Raw genomic sequence first — 9,751 nt, 5'->3', positions numbered from 1 at the left:
CCCTCTAAACTTTGAAATAATTAGATGTAGCACATTGTATCATCTGTCCAAAGGAATCTCCACTACCACCAACCCAACAATCAATCGCAAGACAGAGAAAAGGTGCCTTCTTGCTCACCTGCAGCAGGCCTGGCAGGACAAATGGACGACATCCACTAAGGCAGCAATTACAAAGAAATTCTTCCTTGAAGTATCTATTGCATTCTCAAAAGCCCCAAGCTGGTTTTCCCCTGGCCTGTACTAAAGTACCTCCTAACAGGCCATGGATCGATACAAGAAAAATTAACGTCTCTGGGCACCATATAGTGTATGACTATCCTGACTGTGAAAACTTGATCTATTCTGATCACAAAGATTACTAATTTGCCTAAGGACCAAGAACATATACCCATGACAATTATAAATACTTCACCACTTTTGCACATGCCTTCAACAAACAAAGAACATTAAGGAAGCTATTAAACCACCAAGACCAATAACTTGAGACAGATTCTGGGCACTCCTCTCCAGTAGCATCAACTGCCAACCTTATCAAAGCTCAAATAAACTGAAATTCATTTCCTTCATCCAAGTTCCGTCGGGCTGATACCTACAACTGAATCTGCAGGCAAAATCAACCGGGACCTGACTCCAGATCCAGACGTTGGAGACACCAGCAGCTTCTCTGCCACAAGCCACATTGACAATCAAACCAAGCACTCTAGCCTGGTTTTCTTTTACTCTCCTCCCCGGCCGGGGGAGGAGACAAGTCCCTGTCTCCACCCTACTGCCCCCTTCTGCTTGGTGAGGCATGGGCCTGCCTCACTGACTTTCTAGGGTTGCTTTCTCTATCATCCCCCCCCATACCTCTGTCTTTCCCCCAGTGTACACCCCCACACAATTTATCAATTGATAATGTCCAAATTTAAACTGCGCTTACACAAACCTCTCTCAGCCTTTTATATTCTAGAGTTAACCTCCTCTTTTTTTTTTTCACATAGGTCCTTGCTACCGAAATCTTCGGAAATTAAGTGGTAGGGCCTGTCAGAGTACAAAATAAAATCTACTAGGTACCTGACCTGCCTCCCCGGGGCCAAGTGTGGTAACGGTGGGTCCAAACAGGGGACCCAATGGCTAAATGGTCAGAAGAACAACGGTACACAACACTACACATACCTCCACTCTCCATAAACTTTTTAAATCTCTGACCTTCACAGAATTCTGTGCTACACAAACAGAGTACACAATGCAGAGATGAGGAGAAACCCCTGGTGCCTTCAAACAACTAACACACTTTGCTTCATGCTTGGGGATGCCTTCCTTCTCGTCCCCATATTTCTACCTGTTCCCCTCGCTCTGACTTACCAAACCACAGAGAACGCCCTAACCCCAACCAAACTTTAATTTTAACCTTTCAGCTTAATTCAAACCTGTTCACCCTAATTAACTCCCAAAGCACGCCCCTCTTTTTTTTTATTATTAACAATAGGCCCTTGCCACTGAAATCTCTGGAAATTAGATAGCAGGGCCTGCCAGAGCACTAAAATAATTTACTGGGTGCCTGACCTCCTTGGGGGAAAAAGTATGGGCAACGATGGGTCCCAACGGCTAAATGGTCAGAGAAACAACAGAACATGACATACCACTCCCCACACACTATTAAATCTCTGGCCTCTAGAGTACACAATGGGAAGACGGGGAAACTCCCGGTGCTGATAAACAGCTAACACACTTTGCTTCATACTTGGCTTTTTGTCTACTATTTCTCAGTTTTGCAATTTCATTGTTAAGCAGTATACACTGAGTGGACAGAAATCATGGGATACTTACCTAGTAGCGGGTAAGTATTTTGCCTGGATAAGGGTAGTCACATGGTGAGACATTGAGTCCACAGGTATTCCCACCCATGCTTGCTGCACCACTGTCCATAATTCTATCGCATTCCTAGGTGGAGGATCCGAAGCTCGGACCTTTCCACAGCATCCCAAAGATGCTCCACAGGGTACATGTCCAGTGAACAGAGAGGAGGCCGTTCCATGATGGTAAAATATGCAGAATGCTCTTCAAACTATATTCTAGTCACCTCGGCTCTGTGGGGAGGAACACTGTTCGGCTGGAAGAGTTCATTGCCCTGTGGGTGCACAATGACCATGAAGGGATGAAGACTGTCTGCAAGGATAGACACATAACCTGGACTGTTCAGAGATGCATCTAGACATACCAGAGGTCCCAAAGCATGCTTGTTGAACACACACAAGACCATTACCGACTGTCTGCCTGCCTGAACAGGACATGACGGGTGCATAGCTTCATGCGGTTTCCACCAGATACGCACCCTCCCGTCCCCTCAAAATAACTGGCCTCACTGGACCAGGAGACCAGTCTCCAATCATCCAAGGTCCAGTGCCGATGTTCTTTCACCCAGTTGAGGCATGAGAGTCTTGTGTTGTTAGAAACGGGACTTTGGTGGGTTGGTGGCTCTCATAACCTCTTGTGGTTAATGATCATCTGATGGTCTTGGTGGATACATTTCTGTCACCTCCCTCATTGAGGTCGGCAGTGATTTGTGCCACTGTCACTCTCCAGTTGGCTGAAACAATGCAAGACAGACATTAATGGCCACATTCATCCACCACCTGTTTGTGCCCACAGCGCTGTCCACGATGAGATGTTATTCCGGAAATGGCATATTCACGATACACTCTTGATACTGTCAACCGGGGGATAGTGAAATTTCTGTACCACCTCTGCGATAGTGACCCATGCATTGGGCACCCACTATCATCCCTATTTCAAAGTCTGTTAACTCACGATGTTTATCCATACTGACATCAAATTACTGTCTACATGAATGCAGTGTACCTATATACCTGCCAAGCAGTGGGTTCGTCCACTAGCGAGAGGGCAGACAGCATCGCGTTGGCTAGAACCAAGTATCCCATGAATTCTGTTTTTTCAGTGTGTAACACACTCACTTTGGTCCTTGAGGCTGTCACAGACATTCTCTCAGATATGCCAGACAAGCTGTTCTTGCTACCTGTGAGTCTAAAACGCTGATGGAACTGATATTCGGGTGACACTCAAGTCAAAGTGGACCCAATTTCGGCGAAGTCCGGACGGTCTATGACAGCCAAATCCTCTGCTTGCACCTTCACGATGGTGGGACTGTTAGTAATCCTGGGTATAACCTTCATGCACAAGTACATGGTGGGTGACCACCCAGGTGTGAACCAACGTAAGCAGGGGTCGAGGTGTGGCGCCCACACCACATGGAGGAACGCCGCCCCTCTATGTTACCAGGCAGTACTAGGTGGTAGATGACTCTCATCAACCGGTGAAATACCACCACTTTGCTTATTGGAGGCACCCGTGTTTAGTCTCTAGAGCTAAGTTCCGGCCAACCCTTCCCTATCTCTTCCATCATGCAGTATGATTGATGATTTTTGAGGTTATGATGAATGTCGTGGCGAGATCCAATATTCCTTACATTTCGAGGGTACAGCTCTAAAACGGTGTTCGCAGGCCGGCCGCTAGTTAGTACACCGGACTGAACCTATTGGTAACTCTCTAGGAAGCTTCCGGATCAGCTAGTGTATAATCTTGCTACCTCTACTCTGCCAGATAGTGACTGGAGGGAGTCCGAGTAGTGTGTATGCGGGGAGCATTGTCGAGGCCACGTTATGTCAAGGATCTGGGTATATTTTTACCACATGTACGCCATATCCAAAAATTTCATTACTTCATACAGCATGTCCCACCCACTTTTTCTTACTATTGAATACATCATGAATTGTCAAAATAATAGAGCAAGCTTATCTGCGAAAAGATCTAAACCTCCCAAGGACTTCCTAATTCATTTCACAAATATACGTGGTCTCAATTCTAATCTCAACGATGTCCATTTCCACTTGCAGTCTTCCAAACCCCATGTACTTTTTCTGACTGAATCTCAGTTATCAGTTGATTCAACTACTGCTCATCTCAGATGTCCAAATTTTTGCTGTATGATTCCTTTCGCCTCAAAGGTGGTACTTGTGCATATGTCCGTTCTGATATTCCCTGCCAGAGACTTGGCAATTTGGAATCTCCTCTCTTTGATCTTCTCTGGCTTAAAATCTCTCTACCTCATTGTGTAAAATTCATCTGTTGTCTCTACCGTTCTCCCAACTCCACTAATCACTTGGAGCTCTTTGACTTCCTCTCTTTGCAACTCGACTTTCTCCAGTCCAACTTTCCTAACAGTGAGGTAATTTTCCTTGGTGATTTTAACGTTCACAACTCCAGCTGGCTTCCGTTTTCTAGTCACACCGACCCAGCAGGTCGAGATGCTGAGGCTTTTGCAATTACTAATGACCTAGCACAGATTGTTCATTTACCTACAAGAATACTGGACAATCCTAATCATACAGCCAATACGCTTGATCTTTTTCTCACAAACAACCCTTCTAAGTACAAGGTTGAAGTGAGAGGTCCTTTAGGCACTTCAGATCACAACTTGGTGATTGCCTCTTCTCCAATGGAACCTTTATCTCATGGCTATTCCCAACCTCGTATTGTTTGGCATTACAAGAATGCAAAATGGGATGACCTGCGAGACTTCTTTTCTTCTTTTCCTTGGTCTGATTACTGTTTCAAAACTTCTGATGTCAACGTTTGCTCAGATCGTGTCAGTGAAATTATTCTTGCAGGAATGGAATCCTTTATCCCACACTCCACTTTAAAATCTCGTCCTTTATCTAAACCTTGGTTTTCCAATAAATGTGCTAAGGCTGTCCAAGAGAAGCACGTTGCATATCGTAATTGGCTTGTTTCTAATTCTTCAGTTTCATTTTCTGCCTACACCAAAGCTCGCAACAATTGTAAAGCAGTTATTAATCAGTCCAAACTAGAGTTTGAACAGGCTAAGAGTAGAAAACTTGCTTCTTGCCCTAATGGTAGCCGAGCATTCTGGTCTCTTGCCAAAGCTATTGGCCGCAACTTTTGCCCATCTCTGCTCCCACCTCTGTCCAAACCAGATGGTTCTGTTGTCACTTCAGCCAAGGATAAAGCTGACCTGCTAGCATCCCATTTTTCTTTGAGCTCATGTATTAATGATCTTGGTAAAACACCTCCCACCATTCCTAACACGCTCCATTCAATGCCTCCTGTGGTCTTCCGTCAAAAGGATGTCTCAAAACCTGTGCTCCTGAACTTACTCCTATTCTTTGCCGCCTTTTTTCACTTTCTTATTCCAAAGGTGTTTTTCCTTCTGCTTGGAAATTTGCTCATATCCAGCCAGTTCCTAAAAAGGGTGACAAATCCCTCCCATCCAATTATCGTCCCATTGCAATTACTTCTACTCTTTCTAAAGTAATGGAGAAATCAATTAACCACCAACTCTTAAACTACCTAGAAACTTTCCGTCTGATCAACGATCGCCAGTATGGATTCCGTCAGTGTCGATCCACTGGTGATATTCTGGCTTATGTTACCCATTTATGGACTAATTCAATGGAAAGGTTCAGTGAAACACAAGTAGTTGCTCTTGACATCTCAAAGGCTTTTGATCGTGTTTGGCATAAAGGTCTTCTAAACAAGCTTCCATCTTATGGTTTGCCAACTGTTTTTAGTAATTGGTTATCCAGTTTTCTCTCTGATCGCTCACTGAGGGTGATGGTAGATGGCTCTCTGTCTTCTAACTTCTCCACTAATGCCGGTGTCCCCCAAGGTTCAGTTCTTTCCCCCACTCTTTTCCTCTTGTATATCAATGACCTTCTTCCATTGACTGGAAATCCTATCCATAGTTTTGCCGATGATAGCACATTGCATTCAACTTTCCATTTTGAGAAACCTTGTCCAGCTCAATCAGCTTTAAGTTCTCGAAAATCTGCTGCCAATTCCTTAAATGCCGATCTTCAGGTAATTCTCCAGTGGGGCAAAGACAACTTAGTTGATTTCAACCCTTCTAAAACTCAATCTTGTCTTATATCTCGCAAAAAGGATTCTTCTGCTCCTATGCTTATCTTTAGTGACACTCCGATTTCTAGGCAAAATGATATATCTCTTTTGGGGATTACCCTGACTTCTAATCTCTCTTGGCACAAGCACATTACAAATATTGCTTCCTCTACATCTAAAAAACTTGGTTTTCTCTTTCGCTCTCGGCGTTACTTTTCTCCCAAACAGCTGCTCACTCTGTATAAATCGCAAATCCGCCCTGCCATGGAATATTGTTCCCACATCTGGGGTGGTGCCCCCAAAACCTCTCTCAGGCTTCTTGATTCCATTCAGAAGAGGGCAGTTCGGTTAATTAATGATTCATCTCTAACAGAGTCTCTCCACTCGCTGTCTCATAGACGCACTGTTTCTGCTGCATGCCTCTTCTACAGATACTTCCATGGGCACTGTTCTTCTGAATTGGCTTCTATAATTCCCGCTCTCTCTTTCAAAACAGTCCGAACACGTGCCGCCACCAGCCAACATCCATTTACTGTCCAACTTCAAACCCACAGAACCAACTTTTCATCTTCCTCATTTATTCATTCAACTGCCGTTTTCTGGAACAACCTTCCTTCATACGTATTTCCTGAAAATTACAATCTACAGAAGTTCAAGTCCAATATCAACAAATATCTTCTTTCGTCTTCTCAACCTCCAACCCAAGCACGGTACTAAGTACTATAGGTTTAATACCTCTCGTGTTTGGGGTTCTCATAAAAAAAAAAAAAAAAAAAAAACTAGCGAGAGGGCAGACAGCATCGCGTTGGCTAGAACCAAGTATCCCATGAATTCTGTTTTTTCAGTGTGTAACACACTCACTGGTCAAAAAGTTAGAAACCTTTATTCAGTATCTAGTAGGGACCCTTTTTACCCAAATGCAATTTGTATTCCACTAGGTGTCTGAGGGAGTGTAGCTCCAGATTTGACCACTCTTCCTTCAGGATATTTGTCAGCTACTGTATTGTAATCAGCAGCGAACTGCAAAGCTAAACTGCCCTTTCCAAAGTATCCCAGACATTCTGAGTTTGATTCAGATTTGGAGAATTCCTTTCCACAGTCCTTGTTGCAAAAAGAAATCATGGTAATGTTTCTTGAACCATTCAGGTAAAAGTTTTACATGGTCAATAGTTGTGTTGTTGCTTTGAAAGAATCCTTCACAATTCTGGTAAAAATGAAGCACTGTAAGTAACACAACCTAACAGTATAAGTAGACCCAGGCTGTACCACTAGAAAATACACATACCATACCACCCCCAGCCACTTGAGTGGTAGATATGAGATAGTCTCTATGCATGGCTTCATGAGGTTCATGCCTTGCTTTCATCCTACTACTGGTGGAAATCAAGACTTATCACACCACATGATCTTCCACAGTCCAGTCTTGGCATTGGTGGCACCACTCCGGTTGAATCTCAATTTTTTACAGAAAGATGTGGCTTTTGTAGAGGCACTTAAATGCCAACTGCATAGTTAAGCTGGAAATGAGCCTTTCTTTGCCTCAACTGAATTTTTCAATCATTTTTCACACACCTACACTCGATGCTTTCTATTCTGATACACAATTTTAAATTCCCAAGGTCTCATTATGGGAGTACCAAGTTTTCTGCCACATTTCTTGCATTTTAGAGCTGCATTCTCCTTTGACCTGACTCATTATATACTTTTGAGATTGTTGCTTTTGACATGCCAGTGATTTCCTTTATTTTCTCAATTGTGACTCCTGCTAAATGTTCTCCAACAATAATACCTGTCTAAAAATTGGAAAAACCACCTGTCTTCCCCATAACGGGATTGACCAGAAAACCATAGAGTATTTTATCTGATACCAAAGAACTTGTGATCATATCACACATTTAATTATCTATTATTCCAGTTGCAAAAGATTTCTAATTTTTTGACCATTAAGTGTAGAATAATAGGTAATAAGCAAAAGAAAAACATTAATTTTATAATCCAATATCCTCCGTAGCCGAGTGATCAGGAGCGCAGTAGCGCACACTCTTTGAGTAGACCGGCGTTCAAGCCCCTGACTGCTGAATACGGGCGGTCTGCCAACCGCAATGGACCAGCATGGCAGATTATGGCCCATTTCCCTCAGCATGAATTGTTGAGGAGGCTTCCATCCTGCAGTGGGTTGATAATGCTGCACTTTACCTTTTTTTTTTTTAATCTAATAAGACTAAGAGCTAATTCATATAATCTTGGGTGGCGCTGAAGTTCTTTTTTCATTAATCCAGTTATAATGTGAAAAGTAATGATACAAAATTTTATTTTTGTGTTTTTTTTTTTTTTTTTTTTTTGTTGTTTTAAATTATGATTTTCACAGCCAGAAGTAGTCAGCATTATGCAGACTTTGTACTATCTCTTAAGCTGTTTAGCTTTATCCAACCTAAACAGCTTTATCTTAAGCTGTTTAGCTTTATCCAGTTATCCAACATTGATTTTATGAAATTTGAAATTTCTTCATGTCAGAGATAGTACAAAGAGTTTAAATATTGGACTTTGTTCTCACCAAGGCTCTAATCTACATTCAAAATTTAACAGTGTAGTAACCAACAGTGGGCTATTGGGTGGTACCAAAGGAGATTTCTGTGGTTGAAGGAAAAGGCAAGGGCTTCAATTTCAAGAGGGAACTATGGTGGATCAGGGTATTTCTTGTGCTTTTACAGGAGAGAACTATATGCTATTAGATGTGACTTCATTATAGGAAGTATTCAAGAGATTTATTCTGGAAGCCACAAATATATTTTTCCAGTGGAGAAAAATTACTCAAAATCAGGCTGTCAAAAAGTGAATGACAAGAGTTTAATTGAATGAGACAAAAAGCATGGTCTAGTTATAGACCATTGAAAGATGCTGTTTAATATGAGTATTATAAACATATATGTAAAGAAAACCACTGATGGATAAGACAGGCAAGAGCTGAAAATGAAGTTCAAAGGATTCTTTTTGTATGTGAATACAAAAATCATTGAGCCTGTAGTTAAGGATATGATACAGGACCATCTCAATAGGCATGGCATCCCTAATGGAAAAAATTTGAAAGAGCAAATTTCCAGGTGCTTTTTTATGTTTCTTTTAAGGTTAACAATACTAAATAGAGTAGTTGTTATATTCCCATGACGTTTCTATAATTTATCTCAGTGCAAATATTTAATGCTGGCATTGCCTGACACTGACTGTTTTTCCTCATAATTACATTTGACAGTACTTCCAGCCACTTGTCTAAGATTCTTGTACAGGTTTTACATGAAAATTACAGAGGAGTAAATAGAGTAAAAATATTCTATTTTTACATTTAACTTTATTCCTCTTTTCATATATTGGTACAGTTAATGTCATGGACCAATCTTTTGAAACCTCTCCTTTGGAAAACAATCTCTGGATAGCCAGTCATCCTATTTTACTTTCAACTTTCAGGTCTAATTTCATGCTACAGGTGCTGCCTTTCCATACTTGGCATTTTCCATGAGTTTTTCTGCTTCAATAATAGAAATAATATCCAAAATTTCCTGTTGTTCAAAAATAGAAATATTTCTAAAATATTTCTCTTTCTTTTTACATTATTCTTGTCGTGTATGACTACTTATAATTTTTGCACATCTTAGCTCACTTCACTTTTTTATCATCTGCATGGAAATAAATAGAATAAGTAAAGCAGGAAGCCATAGAAAGCCAGTTAAACATTCATTTGGGGCAAAAGACAAATTTTCTAAAACACAAAATCAGTTGTTTTTAAGCATATGCAGCTAAGTAAGAAATAAAGGTTTAGAACAGAAATGAGTCTTAAGAA

This window comes from Mastigoproctus giganteus, chromosome 9 (assembly GCF_048544385.1).
Source record: "Mastigoproctus giganteus isolate SK-2022 chromosome 9, ASM4854438v1, whole genome shotgun sequence".
In the NCBI taxonomy this organism is placed as follows: Eukaryota; Metazoa; Arthropoda; class Arachnida; order Uropygi; family Thelyphonidae; genus Mastigoproctus; species Mastigoproctus giganteus.
This window is presented reverse-complemented; position numbering follows the sequence as displayed.